The sequence below is a fragment of the Onychomys torridus genome, chromosome 22 (assembly GCF_903995425.1).
Source record: "Onychomys torridus chromosome 22, mOncTor1.1, whole genome shotgun sequence".
NCBI classification, from domain to species: Eukaryota; Metazoa; Chordata; class Mammalia; order Rodentia; family Cricetidae; genus Onychomys; species Onychomys torridus.
Window position 1 is genome coordinate 37,404,710 of NC_050464.1, and position 9,499 is coordinate 37,414,208.

The 9,499-nt window shown below is 41.1% G+C and overlaps 1 pseudogene; it reads right to left on the reverse strand.

The window, feature by feature from the left end:
- Positions 1–220: 220 nt before the first annotated feature.
- On the reverse strand, positions 221–8,536 carry LOC118572224 (annotated as a pseudogene).
- Positions 8,537–9,499: the final 963 nt, after the last annotated feature.

Sequence of the window (9,499 nt, forward strand, 5' to 3'; positions counted from 1 at the left end):
TTTCCAATTATACTTCAGTTTCCAGGACTGGACAGAATGATGTTCTCTGAGGATCTGTTTATGTTTGGTAGACATAGACTATAATCACCATAGCCAAGCTCTATCAATGTGTGCTTTATTAGAGGGCACAGTGTGTAGTGAAGACAACCGGGCAGGTGGGAAAGGTGTAGGTAGTAACTGAGGTGACAAGAATAACAGTGATTGCCTTTGTAATCCTTGGTTATGGAGTCTTGGAGAAGCAGATGGCTGCCTGGTGGTCACAGTTGAAGATGAAGACATCACAGGAGTTGTTTTTGTCTGGAGAGAAAGAAGAAAGGAAGCTGAGTGGAGCCCATGACCCTGCTCCCAATGATTTGTAAGCAAAAACAGCAGTGCATCTAGGTCAGGTGAAGATTCAGGGTTGAGAGACAGAGCACACAAGAGAACATTGGGTTTTTCAATTTGCTGGAACACACTTGTAATAAGAACATTTGTTGTTGTGGGGTGGGGACATGGCACAGTTGGTAAATCTTTTGCCATACAAGCCTGAGGGCCTCACCTAGGATCCCCAAGTTCATGTAAAAAGCAAGGAATATGTGTGGCATCTGCAACTCTATTAAGAATTGGGGAACATGGATCCTCAAAACTTGTTGGTAAGTCAGACTATCTAAAGGTGAGTGTCATGTTCTGTGAAAAACAGCCTCTAAAGACATGGTAGTTCCAGGCAGTGGTTGCACATGTCTTTAATCTCAGCACTCTGGAAGTAGAGGCAGATAGACCTCTCTGAGTTTGAAGCCAGCCTGATCTACAGAGTGAGGTCCAGGACAGCCACCAAAACTACATAGAAAAACCCTGTCTCTAAAAACCAAAAAGAAAAACTCACTAAAACAGATCATATAGATACTTAGAAAAAGGCAGAAGAATTTAAGGGAGGACCAAGGTGACCATTACATTATAAAATTAGAAAGGAACAGCCCAAGATTTAAAAAAAAAAATCAACTTTAATTTATCCAGTCACCCAACAGGAACAACTTCCAAATGATAGATGTCTCCAAGGCTATGTATGAAGTACTGGATTCCTGTGGAAAAGTTAGAATTGAGGACATCAAAGAAAGCAATAGGATAATATGGTATGCATTCACCTTTTGTGAGGCACATGTTAAATTCATGGTCAACTAGTAACAGAATTATTCTACAAGACTGGAAAAACTTAGTTATAACAGTTTTGGAACTGGATCCTTAATTACAGTGGAGGACCAGGTGCAAAGATGAGGCTAAGACCATTGAACAATAAAGTAGGGATAGAAGTATGGAAATTTCCCAGGACCTGCAGCCTGGAGAGGGTGACTATGCTAATGCACAAAGACAGTCTCTATATGATGATGACCACATCTTGGCTCTATGTCATACAGCAGCCTTGAATGCTTTAGACAAATTTGAGAAGTCACAGAGAGAATGGGTCATTTACTAAAGATATACAGGTTCCAAAAGAAACCTTCACTGATTTTTTTTTTTAACTTGGATTGAATTTAGCTATAAATAGAATGAAAATGATACCAAATCCAGGAGCTAGACAAATAATGATTGAAACTTTGGCTTTTGAAAATGCTAATTAACATTCCAAAAGGGCAATTAGGCCTTGAAATCAAGATCAGTACCCACAGGGGAATGGATTTGAGATAGAGTCCATATTGAATCTCACAACCATGTTGCTGCTTGGATAGGAGAAGTGATTTCCAGAGGCTTGAAGAAAAATAAAGATGTCAGATGTTTTAATTGTGCTGAACAGGTCACCTACAAAGGGGTTGTAAACAGAGCATTTCTAGAAACAATATTTTTTTCTAGGAATAATCCAAACAGAAGTCCCCTTCCTTCTGGAATATGGATAAGATGTGGCAAAAGCAGAACTTGGAACAAAGAATGCAAATCAACAAGGTACAGAAAAGGTAACCCTTTGCCATTGGGAAATACCTTGGGGGGCCTCTTGAAGGCTCTCATGTCAAATTTGGTTTACTCATTCCCTATCTCCTTATGGGAACTCTTCCCCAGAACAATTAAGGAACTAATGCCTATTGTAAATAACCATACTGCTCTGGATTAAATAACAGCTTTAGAAGATAAAATAAAAATTTCAGGAAAATCCATAAACCAAAATTTTGGCAAACTTCTATAAATGATCAAAGACCTAAGTTAAAAATATGAATAAGTGACATTTTAATTGAGGGTCTTATAGACATAGGGGCAGATGTAATAATAATGGCACCAGAATATTGGCATCAAAGATTGGCCTCTTCAGGAGACAAATGTTCAGCTTTTGGGGATTTAAACTTTATGTCAGGTACAATAAAGTGGAAGATGGGTTGAATGTATAGCACCAGAAGGACACGGAGGAAAAGTAAAGGCATAATTAGCCAACATAGAAAGGAATTTATGGGGATGTGATTTGTTACACCAAAGGAATACCCAAATCAACATTCCTTCAAACATACCATAAACTAACAAATGTTTTTGGAAAAAATATTAAAAAGTATTATAAAGAACAGTCACTGAACATTCAGGTTGTTCATAAACAGGGCACAACAGCTGCTGTTCTTTCAACATTACCATCAGCCCTACCATTAAAATAGTTAACAGACAAACCTATCTGGGTGGACCAGTGGCCTTTGACATCAGAAAAATTACAGGCCTTAGAACGACTGGTAAAGGAGCAGTTACATGCTCAACATATTGAAGAATCAACTAGTCCTTGGAATTCTCCTTTATTTGTCATTAAGAAGAAATCTGGAAAATGGAGAATTCTAACAGATTTGAGAGCCATAAATGAAGTAATTCAGCTGATGGGCTCTCTACAGCCTGAAATTCCTTTGCCTTCTTTGTAATATAAAGATGGCCTATTCTAGTGATTGATTTAAAAGATTCTTCACTATACCTTTACTAGAACAGGATAGAGAAAACTTTGCCTTCAAGTTGCCTACTTATAATAATTCTCAGCCCATTAAAAGATATCAATAGAAAATTCTCCCACAAGGGATGTTAAACAGCCCCACCCTGTGCCAATATTTTGTATGACAACCATTGTAAATAATTCATAATCAGTTTCCACAATGTATAATTTACCCTCATATAAATGATATCTTACTAACTGATTCAAATGTAGATACCTTAGAGAAAATATTGAAGAAGTAATCCAAATTTTGCCTGATTGGGGATAAAAAATTGCTCCCAAAAATACGAAGAGGAGACTCTGTTAATTACCTGTGATGCAAAATATGTTCACAAAAAAAAAATCAACCCCAAAAGATACAAATCTGGAGAGATCAATTATGGACTCTTAGTGACTTAAAAAATTGGTGGGAGACATCAAGTGGTTTTGGCCCACATATGGTTTAAGAACTCAAGTACTAAGTAATTTATTTCAAACATGACAAGATGTCAAGGACTTAAATATTCAAAGAAAATTATCACCCGATGCTGAGAGAGAATTGGCTTTGGCAGAAAAGAAATGACAGGATGCGGATGTGGATCATTTGGATCCAAGCTTGATTGTACTCTGATTATTCAATCTTCTACACATTCCCCTTTAGAATTTTTAATGCAGAGAGTAGACAATATATTAGAGTGGAGGTTTTTACCACACAAATGAGTAAAAAATTAAAGACCTATGTAGAAAAGGAGTTGATCCTAAAAGGAAAATTGAGGCTTTGTCTATTATCAGGAATAGACCCAGGAGGGTTACCTAAGGATGCCATTATCCCCAGAAAATAGGAAGCAATTTAAAGAACATGACACCCACATTCAGAAGTTGGGATGGGTAGTTTTTTGACATTCAGTGGGTTATGGATATTTGTCATTAGGAGATTTGGTTACAAGCTGTTATTGATAATGGTCAGGAAAAAAGCTAAACAAAGGAGATTAGATTCCAGGATCTTGTTCTGAAAAGAAAAGGGGGGGATATAGAAATGATAGGATAAATATGTATCTTATTGAGTCTACTTTTAAACCAAAAAAGCAACCACTAGCCTTAAATATTTTACATTGGCATGGATTTTTTTATATTGATGCAAATTTAAGGTTATTTTTTGTTATACTATATTGTATGTACCTTTCTATTCTTGTTCAAGTTATTGTACCTATACAGCTCATTTAACAATGTAATGTAAATATCTAGTCCTTGAAAGTCATTATTACAAACTATTTAGGATAATAAAGAAATACAGGTTAGTAATTAGCCATTTATTACGATCAAACTTGTAGTCATGTTAAGTATGTTTTGAAGTCAAATAGAGATAAATTTTAGAAAGACAGGTGGTCTTCAAACACTTCAGAAGTACTGAGTATGGCATGTAAGATGTTTCAACAACATGATTTTTTTTAGTTATTGTTATGTCTGCTCCTGACGGGACCAATCTACTTCAGAGAAGATGATGGACATTGAAGATACTCCATATGGAGTTTACTTTCTTCATGACAAAGCTTAGCCACTAGGCCAGAAACTGCCTGTGCCTCAGCTGCTGCCAATATGCACAAGCAGGACACAAAAGAAAGTGACGGCCAAACTGTGCAAAGACAGGGTAGGACAGTCCTTCAAAAACCTGTTTCACAGAAAAGTCTGTCAGATATTCTAGCCCTGTAGGCTGAAGATGGATGTCCCATGGTTACAGAGGAACCATGGGGGACTTTTTCTGTCATTTCTTAGTTGGTTGCTCTGCACTTCCTGTTTACTCAGGAAATATTTCCTTCTCAGGTCTCTGATGGAGTGGAAGACTGGATAGTTACAGTTATAGTTTTCCTTGTTAACAAATGCACCTCACAAAAGAGATGTAAAGTACATAAGGTTGAGAGGCATAAAAAGATAGTTTTGGGTTGGTAATGCAAGATAGGGTAGGAAATGAATTAGGTACAACACTTTGAGCTAGCCACTAGCTAACCATAGACGTTTGGAGGACTCTAGACAGAATGGAGACAGGAAGTGGCAAGGCATGGCTGACAGAGGATCTCATCATTTTGGGAGGAGCAAGGGAAGAGGTAGGAAGCAACTGGCAGCTGTTCTGTTTCAATGATCTTCTGGTTCTTACCCCAATATGTGACTCCTGTTTTTTAATTGAAAAAGATTAATCGGATTACTGCATCAGACCTCATCTATATTTTAGTATCTATCTGATAATGCTGTTGTGATGTCTATTGGGACCAAGTAAATGACTGCAAAGTGGTCACTGTCTTTGTTACTTCTACTCTGCAAAGACACCCAAGAATAAGCAGAATTCAGAGGTTTCCATAGGGTAAACCTAGCACTGCAGGTGATCTCATTCCCAAAACATGAGTATGAGTAGGAGCTAGTGAAGGGGTTCATTCTGAGTAATGCACAGTTTTCCAGGTTATTAGCCTGAGCGAGGCAGTTGTCACGAGTCCTGCAGCACCTGGAGAGAGGAAGGAACAGGTGAGGAAGGACTTGGACCCTACAGGAGGTCAGTTCTCACCTGCAGTCTTTCTGAAACATGTGAGGATGATTTAACATGATGTTCCAGAAAAATAATGTCCTGAGGCTCGAGAATCTGTGATTTCTATTAAGCATATATTTATTGAAAGCAACTTCTGTGGAGTGTGATGGTGTCTACTATTAATCCCAGTACTTGGGGGTAGTGGCAGAGGCAGATGGGTCTCTAAGTTTGAGATCAGCCAGGACATATATGTGAGTCCACATCTCAAGAGAAGTGATTTTTGAACAAAGATGCAGGAGTACAGTGAAATTATACATTCTTAACTTTTGATGACTTCTTAAGCCAAGGCTGACACTCTGATGGGAGATGTGATGGTTGGCCATGTCCTAGTCTGGCAACTGAGGCCAACATTACCAACTATTCATACCTCACACATTCTGCTTTCAGGGACCACCACATACAGGGTCCTCATGGACTGATATCTTTGCTTGACAAGAGAGGAAAGTACATGCTAGGGCTGGTGATGCACACCTTTAATCACAGCACTCAGGAGGCAGAGGCTGGAAGATCTCTGTGTGTCAGCATGGTCTCTAGAGAGAGTTCAAGGACAACTAGGGCTACACAGAGAACCTCATTATGAAAGCAAAAAACCCAACAAAACAAAAATAAATAATAACAAAAAATAGGATGTTTGGTAAATGTGCATGTTTCCTATTTGTGCCACGTAAGATGATCTGCTTGTATTCTGTTCCCACCCCAAGGCAGACACTCCACTCTCACACGAAGTGGATCCCTCACCTCTCTAACTCATCCACAAGGTTGTTCCAACTTAAAAGGGCACATTAGCAGCCACAGCAGTTGTACTCTGAGAAGTCATCAATCCAAGTATAGGTGCACTCAAACACATTGCTGAACTGCCACACAGCCCAAGGGTGGATGCTGTGTGCAGTAGTGCCTGATGAAGAATGCACAGCACATTCCAATCAATCCCACTTTGCTTTACCAGGAGTCTACCTGCCTGCAAACTTCCTCCTTGATTCCTACCAGCTGCTGCATGGGGAGAGCAGTGAATAGAGGGGTGTGTGTGTGTGTGTGTGTGTGTGTGTGTGTGTGTGTGTGTGTGTGTGTGTGTGTGTGTCTGTGTGTGTGTGTGTGTGTGTGTGTGTGTGTGTGTGTGTGTGTGTGTGTGTACATGTTTATGTGTACATGCTTGCCTGCACACAGGTTCAAAAGCATGCAGTTCGGAGAATTTATAAATGTCATGTTACACATTAAGACACCAGAAGACATCCTTAGGGAGTTGATTTTTCTCTTTACACTGTGTAGGTCTTGGAGACCAAACTCAAGTCGTCAAGTCTGAGAGGAAGGTGTCTACCTATTTGAGACAGAGAGTGGCACTGTAATCCAGGCTAGCCTTGGACTCTGTAGCATTATTCTGGCCTGAGCCTCCCAAGTGATAGGATTACAAATGTACTTCACTGTACCAGGATAGGCTGACTCCCCAGGATTAAGTTCTATAGACATTGTCTTTTGCCTTGCTTGTCTTCTCATTTCTCACTGTCAGGACAGACAATCACCACACTGTGAGGTGCCCTGTGCTCCCTGTGTTGAGGAGCTGAGAACACTCTCCAGTCAGCAGCCAGGGACAAACTGACCTCTTAGTTCAATAACCCAACAACCCAACCATCTCTTGAGAGCTGCCCACCCCTACTAAAGCCTAAGTGAAACCCCAGCCTTAGCCAGCAGTGGGATTCATCACAGTTCTAGCTGAGATCTTGATTCAGAGAAGCAGTCAAAACATGCTCATTGTTTTACACTGGAAGAATTAGAAGGAATGTGTTGTATGGCCATGCACAGCTCATAAACAAGGATAATGGTCAGATCATCATTGTACTGTCAGCATTTGACATAACAAACTGTTCATCAGCTGAGCAGTAGGTAAATAAGCCAGGATTCAGTCTGCAGTGGGATACTTGACCAACAGTAAAATGCAGGAGAAGCCAGGTACACTAGAACACACACTGTGTAATCCCAGCTCTATAGAGGCTGAGGCAGATGGATAAAAAGTTCAAGGTTGCCAGAGGATAGTATCACAGCACTTTAAGCCCAGCACTCTGGAGGCATAGGGTGGTGGATATCTGAGTTCAAAGCCAGCCTGGTCTATAGAATGAGTTCCAAGACATTCTACTAGAGAAACTATGTTTAGGAAAAATGAAAAAAAAGAAAAAGAATTGGAGAAGCAAGTGTGGCATGTACGCAATCCTAAACCTTGGAGGGCAGAAGAAGTAAGCTTTCAAGTCTGGATAAAAAAAATGTTGAGTTGTGGGGCTGGAGAGATGGTCCAGAGGGTAAGAGCACTGACTGCTCTTCCAGAGGTCCTGAGTTCAATTCCCAGCAACCACATGCTGGCTCACAACCATCTGTAATAGGATCTGGTGCCCTATTCTGGCCTTCAGTCAAACATGTTGGATACATAATAAATAAACCTTTTTAAAAAATGTTGAGTTGCAGGACATCCTGAGCCACGTTATAAGTTCCTGTAAAAAATCATAAGGGTGGGAGTGTGTGGTCTCTGCAGTCAGGAACACTTGTTGAGCTTGTGTAAGACCCAGGCTCAGGTCCAGCACCCACATGGCAGCTCACAACTGTCTGTCACCCCACTTCTGGAAAATCAGACCCCTCCTCTTGCCTCTCCAGACACTGCTCAAACACAGTACACAGACACACATGCAGGCAGAAGACTCATACACGTAAAATAAAGTAAATCTCCTTTAAAGGATAAGAAAAAGAAATATCCAGGGCACTTAAGGGCCAGGGAAATAGGTGCCAGAGCAATTGGTCGAGGCGGAAGGGGCTTTCTTTGTTTGGGTGGGTGAAAGTAGTGGACTTTACTAAGAATTAATCTGAGTTCAGACCTAGCAGGTAAAGGTGCCAGCTGTGTGAACATGGGGGTGAGCAGAGACCCCAAGCCAGGAGCTACGGAACCCCAATGGGAACCTCAACCAGAAATTCAGGTGTGAGCATTGGTGGGCTGTGCATTGAAGAAAAGGGAGATGGTGGTGCCCAGAGGGGACAAGGTTCCTTCCTGTAAGCAGAATGACCAGCAGAAGGAGTTTCATCCTGAGTGAGCAGAGGACTCAGTGACTTCTCTTTATAGTCCTGTAGCTGTGCTCTGACAGTGTCCAGTCAGCACAAGGGCTTGTGACTACTGTGTGTGTATACAGAAGTAGAATATGTGCACCCTCACACACAGTCCCGACCTGCAGAGCTGCTGTATCAGTGCTGTCGTAGAAGCACAGAGAAAGGGCTGGCTCAATACCCCAACCAGCACAAGTGCAGTGAGTGGCTCAAGTCCCTCCCCCATGGATGCTCTGACATCATAAGAAGATATAGACATCTCTCCTGGATTAGGGTCTGAGGGATGCAGATAGCAATGTGTGGTCCCCTGGAGGATAAGCTGCCCCAACAACCCTCCTTGCTAACTATAGAAATTAAGTGATAAGTCTGTCCTAAGAACCTGAGACAGCCTTTGAGGTAGATTCCAGTTTCAAATTTGATCTGCAATTAACTAACTAATTAATTAATTAATTAATGTGTCTGTGTGAGTGTGAGAGACAGAGACAGAGAGAATGCTTGTGTGCACATATGGAAGTCAGAGGACTTCTGTGGAGTCAGTTCCCTCCTTCCACCTTTAAATGGGTTCCAGGAATCAAGCTCAGGTCTACAGGCTTGTGTCATAGGCTGCATCTTACTAGTCCACAAACTCCATGTGAAAATTGGGAATGTGGCAGATGGTAGTGGTGGTGCACATCTTTAATGCCTTTAATGTCAGCACTCAGAGGGCAGAGGCAGGTGAATATGTGAGCTAGAGGCCAGCCTGGTCTACAGAGTGAATTCCAGGACAGCCCGAGATACACAAAGAATCCCTTTCATGAAAAACCAAAAACTAAAAAAAAGCAAATGCCCAACTGATGTGCCCACAGGCCAATATGATGCAGGCAATCCTTGAGCTGAGGCTCTCCATACCCAGTAGGTGAAGCTGACAATCAGCCATTGAAGAGGCTGGAGAGATGGCAAAGCAC